Source organism: Peromyscus maniculatus, chromosome 9, assembly GCF_049852395.1.
Source record: "Peromyscus maniculatus bairdii isolate BWxNUB_F1_BW_parent chromosome 9, HU_Pman_BW_mat_3.1, whole genome shotgun sequence".
Lineage (NCBI taxonomy): Eukaryota > Metazoa > Chordata > Mammalia > Rodentia > Cricetidae > Peromyscus > Peromyscus maniculatus.
The window spans coordinates 109,082,663-109,109,551 of record NC_134860.1 but is presented as its reverse complement, the minus strand read 5'-3'; the positions used below and the strand labels follow the sequence as shown (position 1 = coordinate 109,109,551).

General features: G+C 38.3%; 1 long non-coding RNA gene across 2 annotated transcripts in view; it reads left to right on the top strand.

The window, feature by feature from the left end:
• LOC143267464 (uncharacterized) overlaps positions 1–26,889 on the top strand; it is a 178,432-nt gene that overhangs the window by 103,952 nt on the left and 47,591 nt on the right. The window contains exon 3 of one of the 2 annotated variants that reach the window (XR_013042604.1): positions 23,609–23,705. The exons of the other annotated variant lie outside the window; for it this stretch is intronic. This is a non-coding gene — a long non-coding RNA (uncharacterized LOC143267464). Of the gene's footprint in view, positions 1–23,608; positions 23,706–26,889 lie in introns of those variants that run through there. 2 annotated transcript variants of the gene reach the window in all.

The window sequence follows — 26,889 nt, the reverse complement described above, 5'->3', positions numbered from 1 at the left end:
TTTTATTATTATTTTACAACACCATTCAGTTCAACATAATAGCCACAGATCCCCTGTTCTCCCCCTCTCGCCCCCCCTCCCCCCAGCCCACCCCCCATTCCCACCTCCTCCAGATCAAGGTCTCCCCCGAGGACCGGGGTCGACCTGGTAGACTCAGTCCAGGCAGGTCCATTCCCCTCCTCCCAGACCGAGCCAAGTGTTTCTGCATAAGTCCCAGGATTCAAACAGCCAACTCATGCAACGAGCCCAGGACCCAGCACCAATGGACAGCTGCCTACCAAACAGATCAAGCCAAATGACTGTCTCACGCATTCAGGGGGCCTGATCCAGTTGGGGGCCCCTCAGCTTTTGGTTCATAGATCCTGTGCTTCCATTCATTTGGTTATTTGTCCCGGTGCTTTATCCAACCTTGGCTTCAACAATTCTCGCTCATATAAACCCTCTTCTTTCTCACTAATTAGACTCCCAGTGCTCCACCAGGGCCCCAGCCGTGGATGTCTGCATTCAGATTCCTCAGTCCTTGGATGGGGTTTATGGCACAACTATCAGGGTGTCTGGCCATCCCATCACCAGAGTAGGTCAGTTCCTGCCGTCTCTCGACCATTGCCAGCAGTCTTTTGCGGGGGTATCTTTGTGGATCTCCGTGGGCCTCCCTAGCTCTCTGCTTCCTCCCCTTCTCATGTGGTCTTCATTTACCATGGTCTCCTATTCCGTGTTCTCCCTCTCTTTTCTTGATCCATCTAGGATCTCCCACTCTCTTTCCCTCGACCGTCGCCCTTCATTGTTCCCACTCATGACCAGGCTGTTCATGTAGATCTCGTCCATTTCTCCGTGTCTTTTTTTGGGGTCCCATTTTCCAGGTAGCCTCACTGGTGATGTGAGTAGCAGTCCAGTCATCCTTGTTCCACATCTAGCATCTTCCTATGAGTGAGTACATACCATATTTGTCTTTCTGAGTCTGGGTTACCTCACTCAGGATGATTTTTTCTAGATCCATCCATTTGCCTGCAAAGCATATGATGTCGTTGTTTTTCTCTGCTGAGTAGTATTCCATTGTGTATATGTGCCACAATTTATTTATCCATTCTTCAGTTGAAGGGCATCTAGGTTGTTTCCAGGTTTTGGATATTACAAACAATGCTGATATGAACATAGCTGAGCAAGTGCTCTTGTGGTATGATTGAGCATTTCTTGGGTATATGCCCAGGAGTGGTATAGCTGGATCTCGGGGGAGATTGATTCCCAATTTTCTAAGAAAGCGCCATATTGATTTCCAAAGTGGTTGTACAAGCTTGCATTCCCACCAGCAGTGGAGGAGAGTTCCCCTCATTCCACATCCTCTCCAGCATAAAGTGTCTTCAGTGTTTTTGATCTTAGCCACTCTGACAGGCGTAAGGTGGTATCTCAGAGTTGTTTTGATTTGCATTTCCCTGATGATTAGGGATGTTGAGCAATTCCTTAAATGTCTTTCAGCCATTTGGGTTTCCTCTGTTGAAAATTCTCTGTTTAATTCTAAAGCCCATTTCTCAATTGGACTGTTTGTCGTTTTGATGTCTAATTTCTTGAGTTCCTTATATATTCTGGATATCAGTCCTCTGTCAGATGTGGGGTTGGTGAAGAACTTTTCCCATTCTGTAGGCTGTCGCTCTGCCTTGTTGACCGTATCCTTTGCTCTACAAAAGCTTCTCAGTTTCAAGAGGTCCCGTTGATTGATTTTTTGTCTCAGTGTCTGCGCTACTGGTGTTATATTTAGGAAGTGATCTCCTATGCCAATGCGTTCAAGACTACTTCCTACTTTCTCTTCTAGCAGGTTTAGAGTAGCTGGATTTATGTTGAGGTCTTTGATCCACTTGGACTTAAGTTTTGTGCACGGTGACAGATATGGATCTATTTGTAGCCTTCTACACTTTGATATCCAGTTATGCCAGCACCATTTGTTGAAGATGCTTTCTTTTTTCCATTGTACACTTTTGGCTTCTTTGTCAAAAATTATATGTCCATAGGTGTGTGGGTTAATGTCAGGGTCTTCAATTCGATTCCATTGGTCCACATGTCGGTTTTTATGCCAATATCAAGCTGTTTTTATTACTGTAGCTCTATAGTAGAGCTTGAAGTCAGGGATTGTGATGCCTCCAGAAGTTGTTTTATTATACAGGTTTCTTTTAGCTATCCTGGGTTTTTTGTTTTTCCATATGAAGTTGAGTATTATTCTTTCCAGGTCTGTGAAGAATTGTGTTGGTATTTTGATGGGGATTGCATTGAATCTGTAAATTGCTTTTGGTAAGATTGCCATTTTTACTATGTTAACCCTGCCTATCCCATGAGCATGGGAGATCTTTCCATTTTCTGACATCTTCTTCAATTTCTTTTTTCAGGGACTTAAAGTTCTTGTCATATATGTCCTTCACTTGCTTGGTTAGTGTTACCCCAAGGTATTTTATGTCATTTTTGGCTATTGTAAAGGGTGATGTATCTCTAATTGCCTTCTCAGCTTCTTTATTCATTGTATATAGGAGGGCTACTGATTTTTTTGAGTTGATCTTGTATCCTGCTATGTTGCTGAAGGTGTTTATAAGCTTTATCAATTCCTGGGTGGAATCTTTGGGTTCACTCAAGTATACTATCATGTCATCAGCAAATAGGGAAAGCTTGACTTCTTCCTTTCCAATTTGAATCCCCTTAATCTCCTTATGTTGTCTTATTGCTCTGGCTAGAACTTCAAGTACTATATTGAAAAAGTATGGGGAGAGTGGACAGCCTTGTCTCGTTCCTGATTTTAGCGGAATTGCTTTGAGTTTCTCTCTATTTAATTTGATGTTGGCTGTTGGTTTGCTATATATTGCCTTTATTATGTTTAGGTATGTTCCCTGTATTCCTGATCGCTCCAAGACTTTCATCATGAAGGGGTGTTGGATTTTGTCAAATGCCTTTTCTGCATCTAGTGAGATGATCATGTGGTTTTTTTCTTTGAGTTTGTTTATATGGTGTATTACATTGATGGACTTTCGTATGTTGAACCACCCTTGCATCCCTGGGATGAAGTCTACTTGATCATGGTGGATAATTGTTCTGATGTGTTCTTGGAGTCTGTTTGCCAGTATTTTATTGAGTATTTTTGCATCAATGTTCATGAGGGAGATCGGTCTGTAGTTCTCTTTCTTTGTTGCATCCTTGTTTAGTTTAGGAATCAGGGTAATTGTAGCCTCATAGAAGGAGTTTGATAATGTTCCTTCTGTTTCTATTATGTGGAACAATTTAGAGAGTATTGGTATTAACTCTTCTTTGAAGATCTGGTAGAATTCTGCGCTGAAACCATCTGGTCCTGGGCTTTTTTGGTTGGGAGACCTTTAATGACTGTTTCTATTTCCTTAGGGGTTATTGGACTATTTAAATAGTTTATCTGGTCTTGATTTAACTTAGGTATGTGGTATCTATCCAGAAAAATGTCCACTTCTTTTAGGTTTTCCAGTTTTGTGCAGTAGAGGTTTTTGAAATATGACCTTATAATTCTCTGGATTTCCACAATGTCTGTTGTTATGTCCCCCTTTTCATTTCTGATTTTGTTGATTTGGATTCTCTCTCTCTGTCTTTTGGTTAGTTTGGATAAGGGCTTGTCTATCTTGTTGATTTTCTCAAAGAACCAACTCTTTGTTTCATTAATTTTTTGTATTATTCTCTTAGTTTCTAATTTATTAATTTCACCTCTCACTTTGATAATTTCCTGGCGTCTATTCTTCCTGGGAGACTTTGCTTCTTCTTGTTCTAGAGCTTTCAGATGTGCTGTTAATTCACTAGTGTGGGATTTCTCCAACTTCTTTATGTGGGCATTTAGTGCTATGAATTTCCCTCTTAACACTGCTTTCATAGTGTCCCATAAGTTTGGGTATGTGGTGTCTTCATTTTCATTGACCTCTAGGAAGTCTTTGATTTCTTTCTTTATTTCTTCCTTAACCCATTGGTGATTCAGTTGAGCATTATTCAGTTTCCATGAGATTGTAGGTTTTCTGTAGTTTTTGTTGTTGTTGAAATCTAGCTTTAAACCATGGTGGTCTGATAGAACACAGGAGGTTATTCTGATTGTTTTGTATCTGTTGAGATTTGCTTTGTGGCCAAGTATGTGGTCGATTTTAGAGAAAGTTCCATGGGGTGCTGAGAAGAAGGTATATTCTTTCTTGTTAGGATGGAATGTTCTGTAGATATCTATTAGGTCCAATTGGGTCATGACATCAGTTAAGTCCTTTATTTCTCTGTTAAGTTTCGATTTGGGAGATCTGTCCAGTGGTGAAAGTGGGGTGTTGAGATTTCCCACTATTAATGTGTGGGGTTTTATATGTGGTTTAAGCTTTAGTAATGTTTCTTTTACATATGTGGGTGCCCTTGTGTTTGGGGCATATATGTTCAGAATTGAAACTTCATCTTGGTTGATCTTTCCTGTGACGAGGATGTAATGTCCTTCTTGATTTCTTTTGATTGATTTTAGTTTGAAGTCTATTTTGTTGGATATCAGGATGGCTACCCCTGCTTGTTTCTTAAGACCATTTGATTGAAAAGTCTTTTCCCAGCCTTTTATTCTTAGGTAGTGTCTGTCTTTGAATTTGAGATGTGTTTCTTGTATGCAGCAGAAAGATGGGTCCTGCTTTCGTATCCATTCTGTAAGTCTATGTCTTTTTATAGGTGAATTAAGTCCGTTGATATTAAGGGATATTAATGACCAGTGATTCTTCATCCCTGTTATTTTTGTTGGTAGTGTGTGTGTACTTCTCTTCTTTGGGGTTTACTGTTGTGGCTTTATCTATTGCCTGTGTTTTCGAGTGTGTATCTGACTTCCCTCGGTTGGAATTTTCCTTCTAGTGCTTTCTGTAGGGCTGGGTTTGTGGATAGGTATTGTTTAAATCTGGCTTTGTCTCGAATGTCTTGTTCCTTCTGTCTATGATGATTGAAAGTTTTGCTGGGTATATTAGTCTGGGCTGACATCCATGGTCTCTTAGTGTCTGCATTACATCTGTCCAGGTCCTTCTGGCTTTCAAAGTCTCCATTGAGAAGTCAGGTGTTATTCTGATGGGTTTACCTTTATAGGTCACTTGGCCTTTTTCCTTGGCTGCTCTTAATATTCTTTCTTTATTCTGTACATTTAGTTGTTTAATTATTATGTGTCGAGGGGACTTTTTTTGGGGGTCTAGTCTGTTTGGTGTTCTATAGGCTTCTTGTATCTTCATAGGCATTTCCTTCTTTAAGTTGGGAAAGTTTTCTTCTATAATTTTGTTGAATATATTTTCTGTGCCTTTGAGTTGGTATTCTTCACCTTCTTCTATCCCTATAATTCGTAGGTTTGGTCTTTTCATGGTGTCCCAAATTTCTTGGACATTTTGGTTCATGACTTTGTTGGCTTTAGTGTTTCCTTCGACTGATGAAACTATTTCTTCTACTGTGTCTTCAATGCCAGAAATCCTCTCTTCCATCTCTTGCATTCTGTTAGTTATACTTGCATCCGAAGTTCCTGATCTTTTACTCAGGTTTTCAATTTCCAGCATTCCCTCTGTTTGTGTCTTCTTTATTTTTTCAATTTCCCTTTTCAGTTCTTGGACTGTTTCCTTTGTTTGTTTCATTGCTTTTTCATGATTTTCTTTCATTGCTTTATTGTTTTCTTGCAGGAGTTTATTGTTTTCTTGGAGGGCTTTATTGTTTTTTTCTAATTTGTTTGCCCTTTCCTCTAGTTGTTTACAGCGTTCTTCCAATTTTCTTGTCTTTTCCTCTACACAAGCCTCTACCTTCTTCATGAAGTTACTCATAAGGCTACTTTCTTCTGCTTCTTCCAATTTTTGGTGTTCAGGTTTAGATGTTGGAGGGGGGCTAGGTTCTGGTGATGCTGTATTGCTCTTCATTTTGTTGTATGTACTTCTGCCTTGACGTCTGCCCATCTCCTCGTGGTTCCTTCTTGGTCTTATCAGTGTACTTGTTTCAGAAGAGCTGACAGATTCAGGAAGTCTCTCTCTCTTGTCCAAAAGGGAGTTCTCTTGTCCAACTCTCTGGTCCAGAAGGGAAGTCAGGGGCAGGATGGGAGCTCTGGTCCAGAAGGGAAGTCGGGGGCAGGATGGGAGCTGGGGGCCGGTCTCTAAGTCTCAGGAAGTGGCTGGGGTCTCGGGCAGATGGGCGTGGGGGCAGGGCGCGGAGATTGCAGGGGCTGCCAGCGGGCTTGGAGAAGGGGATCCCTCCCGGTGGGGCTAGAAGGGGACCCGCCCGGTGGTCAGAGCCTGTGGCCAAGTTGGGCAGGATTTCCCGGAGTGGCTGGTGCCCAGGGATGGGGTCCCGGTTGGAGCCGGATACTCACCTCTGGTCCAGAAGGGAAGTCTGCATGGGGAGTTTTTTAATGTATGTGTGTGTTTGTATTTAGCCTATATACATTTTACAGTTAGTGGTATAGTGATATAATTTTATAAAAGTTATCTCTTGAGTCTGGCTGAAAAGACAGCTGTTGTACATCACAGCTAAGTTCACAATACATTTTTAGATCATTTTAGAATACATAATTTACCTGTTGTCCTATTATGTACTCAGTCTAAGTTTAAACTACCATTAAGAGACCAATACGAAAATTGACCTTACTTGCCTTGGATTTTTCCATACATTCATTTTCTAGATGCTAAACTAATGCATCATTTAGTCTTAATTTATATGGTCTTCTACACCTTGCTCCAAAATAATGTCTGTGCGTTGTAGTAAACATGCTGAAAACAGCTGATCGGTTGAAAGTAAACTTATACAATAAATTATCCCCGGTAAGTGTTCAACAGACCTGTGGAGATAGGCTGATTGTGTTTTTTGTTTACTAGTCTGAGTTAGGTGGAAGTTGTGATATAATCATTTCCCTCATAAATTCTATTAAAGATTTCTGCAATCTCTCTCTCATCCCCTCCCATGGCATGATTTTTATGCTGATCAATAAATACAGAACAAATTACCTTGTTAAGAGTAACAAGAAGGACATAAGGACAGTCAGACACCAGGCAGTTTTCAAGGAGGCCCGCATGCATACGTGAGATAGACTATAGTTAGGCAAGTAATCACAGATGAAAGATACAATGAGAGAAGCAGAGGGTTCAAATTTGGACTTGCTCTTTTTAAAATACCCTAAGAGAAATTTGTGTTTTCATTTCTTAATATAACACACATATACTTGATTATTCTGTAAGATTATCTTTAATGTGTCAATGGATGCATTTCTGTGTTCATGCGCACATATGCATGTGGAAGTCAGAGGTTGAAAGTCCGTGTTCTACCTCAGTTGCTTTCTGCCATAAAATCTATCTTTTGTTGAAACTCATTGACTCAGCTAAGCTTGCTCAGTTAAGGAATTTCTGGTATCTCTTATCTATTTCTCGCACCACCCCTCAACCAAATGCTAGAATAACAGGCCCATACAATCATACCAAACTTTTGTTTTCAAGGGTGGTGGAGATTAGAACTCAAATTCTTAGGATTGTGCTCTAGAGACTCTGCTGACTGAGTCATCTTCCTAGGTCCTCACAAGTATTTTATTTAAACTTAAATAATTTATTATTATTATTATTATTATTATTATGTTGTTGTTGTTGTTGTTGTTGGCAGGGACCACAAGTCTTTTATTTAAATTTAAATAATTTATTATTATTATTATTATTATTATTGTTGTTGTTGTTGTTGCTGTTGTTGTTGGCAGGGACTAAGTGTGTAATCCAAGGTACCCTGAAATTCACAGGATTCACCTGTCTCTGCCTCCTGAGTGATGGGATGCACCATCACACCTGACCAAGTATTTTAAAATCAGGTTTTTTACTGTTAAATAATCTCTTTCATCAATGTCAAATATATTAAAAGAAAAAGTAAAAGCTGGCAAGATGGCTCAGTGGTTACACATCCTTACCACCAAGCCTCATGACCTAAGTTCTATTATAGAAAGTACATGGTAGAAGGAGAGATCTGTTGTTCCCCAAAAGTTGTTGTGTAACCTCAACACATACCTTAGAACTGCCCCTATTACCAAGAGAGAGAGAGAGAAAGAGAGAGAAATAATACAGTATTACTTAACGTGCCTCAAATAAGCAGAAGGCAAGAAACTTACACCAAAGTAATCCACCCAATGATTAAACAGTGTTTTCCACATTCAGCAACTTACAAAAGTGTTTAAATTACTTGAAAACAACTGGCTTGCTTTTGGATAGTCCAGAAATTCCTATAAATCTGAAACAAAAGCAACTTAGATTATGTTGACATTTTCAAGGAAAGCGGGGATGACATTCATGATCCCACACTGGTGCTATTTGTCTTGCAACCTTGCAGTGACAACTCTGTTCATAAAAGATACAATCCAGTCAGCAAGACTTTATTTACGGTATCTGGCTTACTCATATATGACCAGACTGGTGTCATGAACACATTTAAGAAGCTTTTATTTTATAAGTTAAGTCAATCTGCTCATTTAAGCTAAACATAAGGACAAAACACTTAGGGAGTAGGCTCTTGTCTAATATGCCTTAAGATGGCCATAGAAGCAAGTTAATATTCAGAGTAAATGGTGAATTCCTTATATCTTTGTTAAACCTTTTATTACATATTATGTGAGCTCCAGCATTTCCATCCCTTTGTTATGTCATTGTTCTTGTAATTTCCATCTTATGTGTCCATTCTTCCTCTTACTTTCTGTCTATTCAACATGAAAACAAAAATGGATGCTGATCATATGATAGTCAGAGCTTTGGACTAATTATCTGTCAGGTTGCTTGCCCTTAAATGTTAAGTTGGTTGTAATTGGATGGATTTCTATCATTGGCTTTTACATTTGTTGGTATGTAGGTCATTATAGTTGCTAACCATCCTTTGTGCTTCTGAGAGATCAGCTCCATTTTCTCCCTTTGTGTCCCTAATTTTATCTATTTGTATCTCAGCCTGTCTAAAATATTCAACTGTATTTAAAAAAAATTCTGCCTTTCATTGATCTTTTTAAAAATTCTTCTCTCATATATTACTTCTCAACCAAAGTTTCCTCTCCCTCCACTCTTCCCTATCTCTATGCTACTTCCTCTTTCCTTCAGATATACATTTCTCTTTCAACAAAGCAGGCCTCCCAGTATATCAATGAAACACATAACAAGTTACAATAAACTAGGCACAAACACTCATATCAAGCCTGGACAGGCAACTCAGTAGGAGGAAAAGGGTCCCAAGAGTAGACAAAAGAGTTCAGATACACTTCCCACTTCCACTGTTAGGAGTCCCACAAGAATACTAAGCTAAACAACCATAATGTATATGTAGAGGACCTAGCTCAGACCTATTCAGGGCTTGTGATTGTCCCTTCAGTCTGAGTGAGCCCCAATGAGACCTGCTTAGTTGATTCTGTGGGTTGTGTTCTTGTAATGTCCTTGAGCTCTCTGACTCCTATAATTAGTTCTCTCATTTCTCTCCTTCCTTTGTTAGGTTCCCTGGCCTCTGCCTAATGTTTGGCTGTGGGTCTCTGCATCTGCTCTGATCAGTTGCTGGATGACCTCTCTCTGATGACTACTGGGCTATAAACTGATCTATGAGTATAACAGATTATCATTAGGAATTATTTCATTTACTTCTTTTTTTCTTTTTTTAATGGTAAATTTAATTATTACTGTTATGTTGCATGCTATTTCAATTTTTTACAGAAGGATTTATGTAAACATTAGGATGGCTAAATGTAATTGAAGATGTCTAGTTCTTTGCCCCCCCCCACTCTTTTCTTGGTCCTTGATGTAAAAAAATTTTCCTTCAAGGTCATGGATATTCAAACCTCTTGCTAAAATGTAAACTTTCTTTCTCTCAGGATCTGTAAGACCATTGTGGGGGAAGGGGGGCATAGGAAACCTATAAAATTTTAAAGAAAAAATAGTTTAAAACATGTAATAAAATAATTAATTACTAAAACTTTATGCCCATGTAATCTTTTTTTTTTACTTTTTTTTCCATTTTTCTTTATTAAGAAAATTTCTACTCTACATATCACCCACAGATCCCTCCTCCTCCCTCCTCCCATCTCCCAGGCCTCCCTCCCAAGCCACCCCACATCCCCACATCCCCCAAGTCAAGGTCTCCCATGGGGAGTCAACAGAGCCAGGCACACTGAGCCTAGGCAGGTCCAAGCCTCTTCCCACTGTACCAAGGCTGCACAAGGCGCCACACTACAGGTACCAGATTCCCAAAAGCCTGCCGGTGCACCAGGGATGGATCCAGATCCCCCTGCCTGGGTGCTCCCCAAACAGTTCGATCCAAATAACTATCTTCCATATCCAGAGGGCCTTGCCTGGTCCCGTGGGGGCTTCACAGCCACTAGTCTATAGTTCATGGGCTTCCAATAGTGTGGCCGGTTATCTCTGCACTTCTTCCAGTCATGATCTCAACGTTTACAGTCTGCAGAATCTCTCAAGAAGAGCTTCCCATAGCTAACCAAAATTCTCAAGCAACTCATACCCTTTACTTAGGTTTCTTAGGAATAATAAAAGCTATCCAAACTAAAAACCCATAGCAATATTTATCTAAACCATTTCATTTTTCACTTCTGGCCCCCATTCACTGCTAATGGAAGCAAGCATTTCGATTCTCATTTCCCATGACTTGTCTCAGCTCATGATTCTCTGTTCTTTTTTCATCCTGTACCACTTTATGATGTAGATTGCCCCATGTCTTTCCTAGAATAAAAGGATATCTTCCATTTACAGCACATAATCAGGAATTTGATCTGGTAATTAGAAGATTTTTCTTTAGCTGAGGAGAGGGAAGAAGAGACGGTAAGCATCCTGTATTAATAGTTTGATCCCAGCATGTATGTTTAATGATAGAAGACAAACTACAAGCAAAAGTGGGGTTAGAGAGATGGCTCAGAGGTTAAGAGCATCGGTTGCTCTTGCGGAGGATCCAGGCTCAGTTCCTAGCACACACATGATGGCTCACAACCATCTGTAACTCTGGTTCTGAGAAATATGATACTCTATTCTGACCTCTGTGGGCACTAGGCACAGTACACATATATGCACACAAAATACTCATGCACATAAAAGGAATAAATCTAAAAAAAATTAAACAGGTGAATATTAGGCTAGGATATATAAAAATGTTAGAGTGCTTGCCTAGCATACACCAATTTACCATCAAAACTAAAACATGAAAAATACTTGAGGACCATGGTAGATGAGGACATCATGGGAAAAAGAAGAAGCAGGGTCCTGGGGAGGCTCTCAGGAACCCACAGGATGACCCCACCTTAGACTGCTGGTGGTTCAGAGGGTGCCTGGACTGGTCTACTCTGCTGATGGGTCTAGCGAATAACCTATCATCATAGAGCCTTTGACCAGTGACTGATGGAGGCAGATACAGAGATCCACGGCCAGGCAACAGGCTGAGCTCCGGGAATCCAATTTTTATTAATTAATTATTATTATTAATTAATTAATTATTGCCAGTCATGTTTGGTTGTATCTTGGGTCTCCGGGCTGTCTAACCTCTGAGCCATGGCCCTATAGGCAGTGTCAGGTGTGGGCTGCTTCTCATTGCTGCTTCTCATGGCATGGGTCTCATTAATGTTTTTTATTTTTTTCTTTTTCTTTCTCTGTTCATTTATCTTCTCTGGTCTTCATCATTCCTTTAGTTTCCCAGTGTTTGATTTTTCTGTTCATTCATTTGATTCCCTTTGTGGTGGTGTGAGGTTGCTCAAATCTTCTTATTTCTTTTTCTGGATATAGGAGCTTTTTTTTTTTCAGACTTCTTGATATTTCCTTTTCTATCACTCATTGTTTTGTTTTGGAGTATTTTGTTTTCTTTTCTATTTAATCAAAACCATTCATTATTAACATTTCTCTTTTGATTTCTCTATTGATCCCATGACAAATAGAAAGTATTTTATATGATTTCCAATGTTCTTCTTGTTGACTTATTTTGTAAAGTGTGTGTGTGTGTGTGTGTGTGTGTGTGTGTGTGTGTGCGCGCAAGTGCGTGTGCGTGTCTGCTGCCGCACACACATGTGCTCATATGCAACTCAAAGTCTGACTTGCTGGAACTTGGGCTATCTTTCCCGACATGGAACACAGGCTTGGAACTTGGGCTATCAAATTTTGCAGTAAGTGTCCTCACCTGAGATGTCTTGCTTCTGCACACTCACTGAGTTCTAGTTTTATTCCTAAAGATGCTTAATCTTGATTTTTTAAGTTTGTTGGAGGTTGTTTCTATCCTTACACATGGTCTATTCCTGACAATGTTCTACACATTGATGAGAACAGCGTTATTTCTGCGAATGTTGGATGAAATGTTTTGTGAATGATTTCTATTCAATCTACATTATTGTAAATGCTAAAAATCAATATTTGTTGTTAACATATCCAGACATTAGGACCTGTCTGTCATGTTATATTTGAGTTCTGTATGATTTAACTTTAGCAACATGTATACCTTTAATAATTGTTTTTCTCTTTAGAAAAAGTACAGTGTCCATTTTTCCATGTGTTTAATTTTGGTTCTTTTAATATTTTTTAACTTGAAGATCATTTTCTTTGATATTAGTAAAGCTTTCATTACTTGGCTTTCCCACTTTATTTTAAATATCTTTTTCCTGCTCTTCACTGCTTATCTATATATGTCTTTATCAGTGTAACATATTTCATACATGGAGGATATTAGAGATATTATTTTCAAACATATTTAGCCATGAGATAGCAATTGAAGAATTCATCCTGTTATCATTCAAAGTTATTATTGATAAGTAAAAATTTATTTCTGTTCTTTAAAATTTGTTTTTGTGCATAAATTTTTATTATTGTTTTCTCCACTTTTTTTGTTTCTCTTGATTTTCTCCTGTGCTTGACTTTTTTTTTTAGCAATCTAAATAAACCAGTGAGTTTCATTCTTTCACATGATTTAGTTACGATAGTCATTTCCTTCAACTTCCAAGACTAGGACTCATGAAGCATTGCTTGCGAGGCCAATGTAGCCATGGCTTCTCTCAGCTCTTAATAGTCTCAGAAGAATTGCATTTCTCAATTTCTTAAGAATCTCTTTGTTGTGTACTTTATTCTTGGTTGTTTATATTTTCTTTGGCTTTTCTTCTAAAGGTTAATCTGTAAGTTAGTTTTTGAAAAATGAGTGTTATTTTAATTAGGAATTGTGTTTTCACACCTTTGGGTAAGCTGATTCATTCTCTAATCAGGTTCACATTGAAAGAGAACACTAAAGTTTTTCCTTAGTTGTCATTTTGGAAAGCTATCTGGTGTTTGGTTCTTGAAGGCTACAAATATCTTGAAGGCTCTATAAGTATCTTCAGTTTTAATCAATGGCTTTAAATTCGGAAGAGGGTCATCCAGCCTACCTGTCTTTGAAAAGTATCAGTCTAGTATCTCATTTAGGTGTGGCACTCAATAAAATTTGAATAAGGGCACCTGCTTTGTTGTCACTTTATACAAAAGCAGGGTCTGGCACAGGGAATATGGATCACAAAGATACTACTTTGTGAGTCATGGGGGCAAGCATTTTATTTTGTTTTCTTTTCTTTTACTAGGGACTTCTTAAATTCATTTTACATAACAATCACAGATACCCTGCTCCTTCTTCTTCCTGCTCCTCCTGCTTTCCTCCTTCAGCTCATCCCCCATTCCCGTCTCCAATAAGGCAAGGTGTCCTATGGGGATTCCTTGGAGCCTGGTACACTCAGTTGAGGCAGGTCTAAGCCCCTACACCTGCATCAAGACTGTGCAAAGCTGTCCCATCATAGGAAATGGGCTCCAAAAAGCCAGCTCATGCATAAAGGATGGATCCTGATCCTACTGCCTGGGGGTCCCTTAAGCAGACCAAGCTATAAAACTGTCTCAATTATGCAGAAGGCCTAGTCCTGTCCTATGGAGGCTCCACAGCTGTTGGTCTAAATTTCATGAGTTCTCACTAGTTTGGTTTGGTTGTCTCTGTAGGTTTCCCCATCATGATGCTGATGCCTGTTGCTCCTAGAATCTTTCTTCTCTCTCTTCTACTGGACTCCTGGAGCTTAGCATGGTGATTGACTGTGCATCTCTGCATCTGCTTCCATCAGTTACTGGATGAAGGCTCTATGATGACAGTTAGGGTACTCATTGATACGGTTACTGGGGTAAGCCAGTTCAGGCACCCTCTCCACTATTGCTAGTAGTCTAACTGTTTTATTTATTTTTATTTAAGAAATTTTTTATTCATTTTACATATCAACCACAGATTGCCCTCTTCTTTCTCCTCTTGCTCCCCCTAGCCTTCTCATCTATGGTACAGCCTTCTCACCTTGTACAGCCTTAGAGAAGATTAAACTTTTAATTCCATGGCTAAAATTTAAATTTAAGAATCATCCATTTATTAAACATCTACTACTAGGTATCAAGATAGTTGTAAAATTTCAGGGCATAATATTCCTATACTATAAAGATAGAAAAACAGAGAGATAATTTGTAACTTGTAGTTAAGAACTATAAAGAGCTATATCTATTTGCAGAACTTCACTGACTTAGATTCATCAAAGTTTTCTCTTACTATTGACAATCACATTCACAAATTCATTAGTTTATGGATTTAATGACCTTCATAGTTTTCATGATATATGTTTAGCTAGAACGTCAGTTTCACGAAAGAAATATATAAATGTGGTATAAATATAAGATCTTCCCTTAGAGATTGTATCATTCTTAATTTCAATCCCATGTACATAAAATTAAAGAACTACCGTAAGTCTTCTCAGAACATATAAAAAATCATATTACTTAAACTTTTTAAAGTATTATGTTTTAATAAATATATGTTGTTTATATTTTCTGAGAAAATTTTCCTCAGTGCTAACACACAAGGTAACATTCTTCAGACTGTTGCAGTAGAGGTTAACCTGGAGCAAAAGGAGGGGATGGATGCCATAAAGACTGGAGTGAGAGCAAATGGAAGGAAACTGAGTCAAATGCTCCCTGATTATCTCTTCCTTTAAATTTATTTATATTTTTTATTCATTTTACATGCCATCCCTCCTCCGTTCCTCTCCTCCTCCTCCCCTCCTCCAACAGGCTACTTTCTCCCATGGCAGTGGGGGAGGGGGGCCAGCTAAGCCTGGTACATTCAATTGAGGCAGGACCAAGCCCTTCACCGCTTTATCAGGGTTGAGCAAGGTGTCCGGGCATAGAGGCTGAGAGCAATAGGCAGCATCAACTTTGATGGTCATTTCCAAAGAAAACCTCCTGAACCCATAAGAAAAACTTGAGCATAAGATTAGCAAGAGACTGTGAGAAAATTGGCATCTCGAAAGAGTAGAGAAAAACTTTACAATAAAAAAAAAAACTAGAAAGAAAAAAATTGATTGGCCCATAGTCAGAAGGACACTGCCTAAAATTTTCCATGTTTGTGAATCATTAATACTTTCTTGGTCAGCCTATTTTAAAATGTATGTTTATAGTTTGTTTAGAATGCCTAGCACATTCACAGAAAAAAAGACTAGGAAATAAGGAAAAATAAAGAATAAGACACTCCCAATAACTCCATCGCTGCCAAACATGTCAGAAGAGCATTCCAATATGCGATCATGCTGCTAATTTACTCTTGTATTTTAATGTTTAACAAGACTCACAAGTAGTGATAATGGAACTTCACAAAAGACCAGATAGTTATGCATCTACCACAGATTTGTGTCTCATAGTTACAATTAAAACTGCACACACATCAGTTTTGAACATCTTGAACTTGAACCTATTGCTATGTTAATGGACAACATAATGATTCAAAGGTTGCTTCTATTTGCCAGAATGTATTTCATTCAATATGAACAGATGGTGTCTCATTTAGACAAATTGTACTTCAAAACAAAAGAACCAGTTCCCTGTTTTATAGAAGATTCATATTATGCCAACTATTTTTCAAGTGAACATAATATTAAATAAGTAAGGAAACCTTATTATTATTATTATATAATGAACTACCTGCACAGGTGATGTCCAATGGGCAATCTTTGTGTCACATTATATTTTGAAGTTTATTCAATAGATAAAATGTAAGTTTATTAAGAGTGACATTGACATTATAATTTTTACATGTTCCCAAATCAAAGAACTGGCAATTAAACTATAAAAATGGAAACAGGGAACTATATAAAGGCTCTTCTCATCAACTTCCTAAATAGCTCCAAAGTATTTTAAAATAAATTCTTTGATTTTTCAGCAATTTCTGGTAATTATGTAGTGGCAGTGGAGAAAATGAGAACCTGATGTGAGTTGTATATTACTTTTTAAGTAGGTAAGCAAGATACATGAACAATTCCCTAGTCCTATTTATCATTTCCCATGTCCATCCCTCTCATAATCTTAATGATGCACAGAAACTGCTGTTCAAAACACCAAACATATGCTTTCATATCATTGAACATTTTTAACATCATTGATGTTCATGACTCTATAAATGATAATGTGATCCAATAAGCCATTTATTCACTCAAATCAAAAACTTAAATTTTTGCCAACTTCTTTCTCTCCAATTGCTCTGGAAACATCAGTAGGGGGGTCACCACTGTGTCTGTTCCCTTGCATTCTTACTCCCCTTACTTAGTATTTCCATCCATATTATTTTGAGCTGTCACTTTCAATTAGCTTGTCACCTTCCTCGCACGCCTCTTTTAAATATATTCTCCACAAGACATAAAATTCCTAATAAAGGAGGGTCTTATAACTTTGTATAGAAGTTTTCCAATATAATTTTATTAAAATTAAAACTCAATTAAGTGCCTCATTTTTCTACAGTGCATTCTTTAATCTTAGATTATACTGTTTCTGACTATGTAGACATGGTTGACATGAGTACCACTTGTTTTCTCAAAGATTGGTTTGGCCTCGAGGTCCTAAGTCTGTACACATGAAGATGTTCATTTCTTGTAATTTCTGGTGGTTTGAATAGCCTCCATAAGTTCATATATTGAATGCTTTATTCCTACTTGGTGGAATTATTTTTTAGGAGGTGTGGTCTTGTTGGAGGAGGTAAATCACCACTGGTGAATATTCAGTCTTCAAAAGCTGAAAGCATTCCCAGTTAGTGCTCTGATCGCTTTCCTTGTTGTATGAGGATCAGGATAAAAGCTTTTAGCTACAGCCCCCTCTCCATGCCTGCCCACATTCCCTACCATGGTGATGCTATGCCTAACTAACCTACGAAACCTTTTACAAGGCCTATAATAAGTGCCATCCTTTATAAGTTACCTTTCTCACTGGTTTTCTTTATAGCAATAGAAAAGTGACTAAGACTTTAGTTATTTTCACATTCTTCAATAGCCTTAAATAGAGATCTTCTAATTCTTTCCTCAATCATAAATAACCAGGCAGTGGAGACACATGCTTAATTATTAATCCAAGGAAGAAATAAGGCAGGGCGCAGAAAGGTATATAAGGCATGAAGAAACAGGAACTTGCTCTCTTGTTTTTTATTATAAGACCTTTCAAGATTAGTGTTACATTTTGCTTTTGCTTTTTTATTTTATTGCAAATAGATCTATTTTCATACAATGCATTCTGATTAGTTTTCTCCCTCTATTCTTCCCTTTCCTCTACTTAGGGTCCACCTCCTTCCTGTGTCTCCTTAGAAAACAAATAGGAATCAAACAGATAATGATTTAATAAGATATCATAAGATGTAACAAAACAAGCAAATTGCAATAGGATAAACCAAACAGAAGGAAAAGAGGCTAAGAAAAGGCAAAAGAAATAGATACAGACAGAGAGACACACTCATTCACACATTGAGGAATTCCAAAGAACACAAAACCAGAAGCTATCATATATACCCCCAAACTTTAGGGTAAATAGTAAATAAATATAATAAAAATTAAAATAATATTAAAGTTGAAAAAAAGCTGTAATGTGACATAATGAAACAATGAACCTCCAAAGACGCATTTGAGTTCTTTTTCTGTTGGAGGTCTGCTGATCGTCATGTGGCCTTCCCTTAAGAGCAGTTTGTTCCCCCAGGGAGATTTATTTAGAAAAAACTGATGTTTCATTTGCAAGTGGTTATCAGTGGGAGATATATTCTGGGTTAGGGATGGGGGCTTGTGTCAACTCCACTTTTTACTCTAGGACCCCATCTTCTGAATCAATGGGAGATATATTCTGGGTTAGGGATGGGGGCTTGTGTCAACTCCACTTTTCACTCTAGGACTCCATCTTCTGGAGATCCTGAAGGCCCGGTACTTGTTGCTTCAGCTTCTCTGAGTTCATGTGTGTATGTTGGTCCTGTTAGGTTTAGAAGGCCTCCTGTCCTTGATTTCTTTTAATCCTTCTCGCTGTTACACTCTTTTCACCTCCTCTTCTGCAGGGTTCCCTTACTTCTAAGGGGAAGGCTTTGATGATGTCCCTTTAGGGTGAGAGTCCAAGGTCTCTTGCTTCTCCATATTATCGGACTGTGGGTCTCATATTTTTTCACACCTGCTGCTGGAGGAAGCTTTTCTGATGATGTCTGAGCACAGCATTTATGTATTCATACAGTAGAATGTTGTTATGAGTCATTTTACTGCTGCATTCCTTTAGTATAACTGTAGTGTTTGGTTTATCCCTTGATCTTTGTGTTATCTAGCTTCAGGCTTTCGGTCACCCAGGCAGCATTGTTATGCATTTTATCGTCTGGAGTGATCCTTAAGTCAAATTAGACAATGGTTCGTGACTCCCACAAGCTTTGTGCCATCCTTACACTAGCATATCTTGCAAGTAGAACACCATTGTAGATCACAAGGTTTATGGGTTTATAGCTGGATTGTTGTTTATATTTCTCCTTAGGTAGCCTGAAGAGAACCTACTTTTACCAAGATCACTAGCCAGTAGTGGTGATGGCTCTATGTAGGTACCAGCTCATCTTCTTCATGTTCAATGAATTGTGCCTTCAGCAATAGAGGCTTGCTGTCAGTTTGTGGAGAATAACCTGTAGCTTTTGCAACAGCCTGGATTGTTGGAGGTCCTCTTAAGAACTCTTTGGCCAACAACTTGATTAGATAGATGTAAATGATTGCCAGTAGTGAAGCTTCATTTGGTGATGAGAGATGTTCAGGTGGGGCTCTGTCTCCTCTGTTATTTGCAAATTTTATTTAGATCATCTTTATATATGTATACACTTTAGCAAGCATCTAATGTGTAAGGTCTCTATCCAACCCATCATATGACACTTATCTCCTCATATTCCATCCTCTTTTCCTTTATATATCCACATCCCTGTTTGATATTCAAGTTCCATTCCCTACCCATCCATTCATAACTATCCTATTTTTCTTTCCTAGGGAGAACTGTCCCTCCCCACTAATCCATTACTCTATACCTATTCACTGTGGTTTATGGATTGTAGGTAGCTTCTATTCCTCTTAATTTCTAACATACATATTTAAACAAATACATATTACATTTGTCTATTTTAGGTCTTAATTATCTCCCTCAATATGATTTTTCTCTAATTCCATCAATTTACATGTGCACATCATTATTTCATTTTTTTAGACTGCAAAGGAATACTACATTGGGTAAATATAGCATATTTACTTTAGCCATTAATCCACTGACAGACATCAAAGTTGTTTCCAATTTCTTGTTATTTTTGATAGAGCAGTAAGACCAAGGTTGAGCAAGTGCCTCTGTAGAGTATGAGGCACCCTTTGGATATATGCTCAAGAGTGGTAAAGCCAGATCTTGGGATAGATCTATTCCTGACTTCCCAAGGAACTGTCACATTGATTTTCACAGAGGCTGTACAAGTTTGCACTCCCACAAGCAATGAATGAGTGTTCCCCTTACTCTATCTCCTGCCAGCATGAGCTATAACTTGTTTTATTGATCTTAGTCATTCTAACTGATAAAAGATGAAATCACAAAGTAGGTTTGATTTACATTTCTCTGATGATTTGGGATGTTGAACATTTCTTTAAATGCTTCTCAGCCATTTGGTTTCCTCTTTTCAGAATTCTCTGTTTAGATCTGTGTTTTATTTAGATTGTGTTTTATTTTCCTGATATCATTTTTTGGTTCTTTATAATATTTGGATATTAGCCCTGTCTCAGATGTGTAGTTGGTAAAAATCTTTCTGCATTCTGTAGCCTGCCACTTTACAATACTGATGAAGTCCTTGCTGTGTAGAAACTTCCTAGTTTCATGAGGTTCTATTTATTAAGTGCTATCTTAGTGCCTATGCTAAAGTTTTTCTGTTTTGAAAGTCCTTTCTGGTGCCAATGAGTTCAAGGCTATTCCCCAATTTTTGTTCTATCAGGTTCTGTGTTTCTGGTCTTATGTCAAGGTCTTTGATATATTTAGAGTTGAGTGTGGTAAAGAGTATTAAGTATGGATCTGTCTGAATTATTATACATGCTGACATATAGCATCAGTTATTGAAGATATTGTCTTTTTCCAGTATGCATTACTGGCTTTTTTATTAAAAAATTAAAATTAGGTGTTCACATGTGTGGATTTATGTCTGGGCCTTCTGTAATATTCCATGGTTTAGCATGTCTGTTTTTGTGCCAGTGTCATGCTGTTTTTATTTTTATGGCTCTATAGTACAATTTGAGCTCACACGTGGTAATACCTCTAGTAATTCTCTTAATATTTAGCATAGTTAAATCTATGGTGTTTTTGTTGTTGTTGCTGTTTTTTTTTTGTGTGTGTATTCTCATATAAAGTTAAAAATTGTTCTCTTGAGATCTGTGAAGAATTTGGTAGAATATCAATGGGATAGCATTAAATCTGTAGATTGCTATGGTAGGATGGCCATGTTTACTTATCAGTCCTACCTGCTTATGGAGCAATGGAGCATCTGGGATCTTTCTATATTCTGATATCTTCTTCAATTTCTTTCCTTACTGTCTTATTTTTTTTATCATACAAGTCTTTTACTTGGTTGGTTGGGAGTTATTCCTTGATTTCTTTCTCAGGTCATTTTTATATAGGAGGCCTACTAATGTTTTCTGAATTGGTTGTATATCCTGATATTTTAAAGAATGTATTTATCAGCTGTAGAAATTTCCTCATGAATTTTTTTTCCTGGTGTGGTAAGACACCACATGGCCTGGAAATTGAACCCGGGTCCTCTGGAACATCAGTCAGTGCTCTTAACCAATAAGCCATCTCTCTTTCCCTTCCCCATGGAATTTTTAATGCCACTTGTGCATATTACCTTATCATCTGCAAATAGAGATACTTTGACTTTTTACTTTCCAAATTGCATCCCTTGATTCTTTGTTTATTTATTTATTTCATTTGTTTGTTTGTTTTTGTATCCCAACCAAAGTTTCCCCTCTTTCTTTCCCTCCCAATCCCCTTTGGCCTCCCCTTCTCTCCCAGCCATGCCATCTATTCCTCCACTGTTTCTTTTGAGAAAAGGATGGGCCTCCAGTGGATATCACCCAGACATGGTACATCAAGTTGCTGTGAAACTAGGCACATTGTCTTCTATTAAGGCAGGGTGGGGGGAGAGAATCTGATAGGAGGAATGGGTCCCCAAAACAGGCAACATAGTTAGAGACAGCCACTGCTCTAGCTGTTAGGAGTCTCACAAGAAGACCAAATTATACAAATGTAACAAATATATTTTTTTTAAAAAAACTCTTCTTTTTTTGTTGTTGTTCTAGCTAAGACTTTAAGAACTATATTTACTAGGTATAGAAAGAGTGGAAAAGCCATTCTTATTCCTGATTTCAGTAGAATTGCTTTGAGTTTCTAGGTGGTGCAGGCCTTTAGTCTCAGCACTTGGGAGTCAGAGACAGATCTCTGTGAGTTTCAGGCCAGCCTGGTCCACAAAGTAAGTTCCAGGACAGTCAGGGACCACAGTGAAACCCTGTCTTGAAAAACAAAACAAACAAAAAACAAAAAATATTGATGTCGGATATGGGCTTCATGTAAACTCCCTGTATTTTTTGAAATATGAACATTGAATCACTAATCTCTTATGTTGGATATTGTCAAAAAACATCTTTTATTTATAATAAGATGATCATGTTGTTATCTTTCAGTTTGATTGTATGGCTGATTACATTTATAGATTCATGTATGTTGAACGATACCTGTATCTCTTGAATGAAGCCTACTTGATCAGTTAGATAGGTTTTGGATTTGGTTTGCAGGACTTTTATTGAGAAATTTTGCATTTAAAATCATGATGGAATTGGTTTGTAATTCTCTTAATTGTTGGGTCTCTATGTGCTTTTGGTATTAGGAATCTGTGAAGTCATGGAATGAATTAGGCAGTATTCCCTCTGATTCAAGCTTGTGGAATAATTTGAGGCATCTTGGCATAAACTCTTCTTTCAAAGTCTGGTAGAATTATGTACTAAAACCATCTGGTGCTGGTCTTTGGTTGTTGTTGGCAGGCTTTTAGTGACTGCTTGTATCTCACTAGGAGTTATAGAACTGGTTAAATTGCTTGTTTTACTGATATTTAACTTTGGTATGTGAAAAATATGAAGAAAAATATACATTCTGTTAGATTCTCCTATTTGGTGCTACACCATTTTTACAATATGTCTTATAATTCTCTGGACTTAGTCATGTCTGTTGATATTTCCCTCCTTTTATCTCTAATTTAATTAAAATAAATCTTCTCTCAGCTTTTTTGTTAATTTGACTACAGATTTGTCAATATTATTTATTTTCTCAAAGAATCAACTATTTGACCAGGTGTAGAGGGGGACAGAGAGGAGGAGGAAGCTGAAAGAAGTGGCTAGGAACAGAGCTGGGGTAAAAGTGGGGAATTGAATTTGGAAGGAGAAAAGAAGATGTACAGTAATCGCCCCTGCTTTTCTGGCCTGTGTGTCCAGAGGGCTCTCCAGGAATGCCTACAGGAGATGATGTTTGGATGATGGGGGAAGGCAGTCTGGAGGAGAAGATCTATGTGGTCTTCCACAGATACAGGCAGGAGCTTCCCTCTCAGTATCATGTCCTCCTTGTTCTTCATCCTTAAATCACCATAGACTCTAAGGAATTCTGCTGGTGTGCATGTTGGGCAGTCTACCAGTGGGTCAACTTACCAAAGAAAAGTGCTATGACTCAACCAGCAGTTATCATTTGCCAATAGTTCCTGAGATAAGAACAGCCCTCAGGAGCACCTCTCCTCCCCATTCTTCACTTTTTTATATTTTGAAATTATAATCTAGTTGCAACATTTATCCCTACCCCCTTTCTTCCTCAAACTCCTACCATGAACCTGCTGAAAATTTCTCCCTTTTGTGTTAGGCATGTCCATTGGCATTTGTATTGTTCAGGTCTTGTTAAGTCAGCCATGTTAACAAAACACCATGGATGTAGCCTCTCTGACATTTCTAGATAAATAATCTCTCCTGTTCCTCTGGCTCTGTCAATCTTTCCACTCTATCTTTGCCATTATTATTGAGTTTTAGATACAGGGATGGTTACCTTGTCCAGGGGTCAGAATTTTACTGTACTCCCCCCCATCTTCTGATTTTACGTTCTTACTAGTTAAAAATACCTGTATGTTCTGGCATTCCTGGGTGGACTCGAATCCCCAAACTTTCTGTTAACAGCCAGGATGAGCTACTGGTAGTGCATCCAAGTGTGAAGAGAGTCTAATTGGGGTGTCTCTTTCGAATCCCTCCCCTCAGAGCTCAAGGAAACCTAAGAAGCAAAAAGAGTGTAAGAGTCAGAGAGAACAGAGGACACCAGGAGAACAAGCTGCTCTGAATCAACTGATCAAGGTACAGAAGAGCTCACAGAGACTGGAGCAGCAAGCACAGGTCCTACATGGGTCTGTACCAGGTCCTCTGAGTGTATATTATAGTTTTCATCTTAATAAGTTTATGGGGCTCTTGATTGTGAGAATAAGCAGGTCTCTTACTTTTCTGCCTGCTGTCGAGACACCTTTCTTCCTGCTGGGTTGACATGTCCAACCTCGATATGATAGTTTTTGCTTCCTCTTATTTAAATTTGTCATGTTTAGTTTTTATCTCTTAGAAGCCTGTTCTTTTCTAATAAAAAATCCAGAGGGGAAGTAGGCAGGGGAAGAATTGGGACGAGTAGAGGAAGGAGAAACAATAATCAGGATAAACTATATGAGAAAATGTGGTGGTATTGTGTTCACCAAAATATTGTGTACTCTAATAAATTTATCTGGGGTCAGAGAACAGACAGCCACTAGATACAAAGGCTAGAAAATGGTGGCACTCACACCTTTAATCCTAGCATTCCAGAGATAGAAATCCCTCTGGATCTCTGTGAGTTCAAGGCCACATTGGAAATAGCCAAGCATGGTGACACGCCTTTAATGCCAGAAAGCCAGCCTTTAATCCCAGGGAGTGGTGATAGAAAAGAGAAAGATATATAAGGTGTGACGACCAGAAACTAGAGGCTTTTGGCTGGTTAAGATTTTGGCTGGTTAAGCATGTGGATGGTTAAGCTTCAGGCTTTCCAGCAGCAGTTCAGCTGAGAGCCATTGGGATGAGGACACAGAAGCTTCCAGTCTGAGGAAACAGGACCAGCTGAGGAATTGGCAAGGTGAGATAGCTGTGGTTTGTTCTGTCTCTCTGATCAACCAGCATTGACCCCAATACCTGGCTCCGGGTTTGATTTTATTAATAAGAACTTTTAAGATTCCTGCTACAAGAAAAGAACTATTTTATTAAAAGAAAAATATATTTGTAGGGATGGAGAAATATCTCAGATGTTAAGAGCATTGGTTGCCTGTGTTCAGTTGCTGCCTCCCACATGGTGGCTCACATCCACTTGCCAGTCTGTTCTTACTGGGTCTGAATCCCTTTTTTTGCATCTGCAGGCACTATCTATCTGTAACAGGTGCTAAGCAGATATAAAATGAAATAAGGTATGCTTATTATTTCTTTGAGAATTTTGTGCAGGGTGTTCGGATCACATTAACCCTTTCCCCAAAGCTTTTGTGACTCATTGTCTTTCATGTCAACCCCAATTTATGGCTTCTTTTCTTTTCTTTCTTTGTGTCTTTTCTTTGTTCTTTGTTTTGTCTTTGGATTGTTTTATGTTGTTGTTATTGTTGTTGTTGTTTTAACACCACTAAGTTCAATTTGTGCTGCCCATGTATGCTATGTGGTCTTGCATTATACCGGAGCATAGATGACTACCCGAGGATATATTTTTGGAAATTGAATTCCTCCATTCCCAGAGGTTATTAATTGGCAATAAATCCTTGCTGGGACATTGAACTCTCTTCCTATGTTCATATTGGGAGTGGTTTGGCTTGAGTTTATACAGGTATTTGGAGTGCTGTCATAGCTGAGATGAGTTCATTTGCATAGCTGCCATTCTGTGTCCAGAATAAGTTTTTTTCCTTCTAGCCATCCACCACTTTTGGTTTTTATATTGTTCTATGATGATCACTAAACTCTTTTATGATTAGAATAGTATGTTATATTGACATTTCATTTTGGACTGCCCTTTCTATAGTGTGTTCTTCTCTGTATTTTAAGCAGTTGTTACATTTGTATTAATTATCATCTATTGCACTTAGTTACTTCTGTAATGAGCATGGAGAAATGCATTAATTATTAGGTCATACCATTGTGAATATCCTCAATTTTGTCTGCTCTTATGTTTCATTTGCCTCCTCATGTTCTATGATTAGCAAAGGGGGTGATTGTTGCTAGAGTTTTCCGCCTTGCCCACAGGGACAAATCTTTGTCACCCGCCAGTCCCACAGCCGCTCAGACCCAACCAAGTAAACACAGAGACTTATATTGCTTACAAACTGTATGCCCGTGGCAGGCTTCTTGCTAACTGTGCTTATAGCTTAAATTAGTCCATTTCCATAAATCTATACCTTGCCACGTGGCTGGTGGCTTACCGGCATCTTCACATGTTGCTGGTCATGGCGGCGGCTGCAGTCAGACCTTCTGCCTTCCTGTCCTTTTATTTCTCCTCGCTGTTAGTCCCGCCTATCCTTCCTGCCTAGCCACAGCCGATCAGGTTTTATTTATTGATCAATCAGAACAACTTGACATACAGACCATCCCCCAGCACAGCCAAGTGCAGACCATCTCAGACACCTGCACTCAGGCCCATGGTCCTAATCATCCTCTATGTGGACCTGCTGGGTAACGCCACAAAGAACCCAAGAAGGGCTCCCACAGGACATACAGAACATCCCACAGCAGGTGATACAGACTTTCTATTTATAGGCAAGCATGAATAGTCATTTGTTTTCAAGACTTTGAACAATTATGTCTCCGGATTAACCACTGTTGAGCATAGTAAGAATCTTCATTCACTAAATTTGAGAACAGATGATATCTAGGGATACATACAGTAATTTTTAGAAAATAGTTTGTCAACATGATCCTTTAAAAAATATCAGTAGGATTTCTACTTGTCCTCTATGACTTACTAGGATTTGACAGTGTTTCTAGTATCAGGCATGGCATTCTTCCTGTGAAACAAGCTTTCACTGTGCTTGGAGGTGCGATAAATACAGGTGCTTTGGTAGGTGGACGACACAATGATCTTATCAAGAACTGGACCCTGCATGTTACAATATTGACCTACTAGAAAAGGTGTAACCACTGTTTCAATAGTGGGAAAACATTTTTATCTTTTCAGTGATGACATTCTTCACACAAAAATGTTCTATGATAAAATATTAATATTATAAAAATCTGTAAAATACAATGCCAAGGTTTCAGGCTATTTCCTAGAGTTCATGTATAATAAATTATTTCATAGATTAATAAAGAATTATTGCTGGAAATTACTGAATATCATTGGTCAGGTGTAAAGAAATTTCTTTCCTTTGAGAAATCAAATAAAAATAATAAAAGAACTCTAAAGAGTTTTGCACTGGGAGTCTTCACCCAGAAGAAGATTGTCTCCTACACTCTACTTGGGCACAGCTGGAAGCCTTAATGAATTAGAACATTGAGTT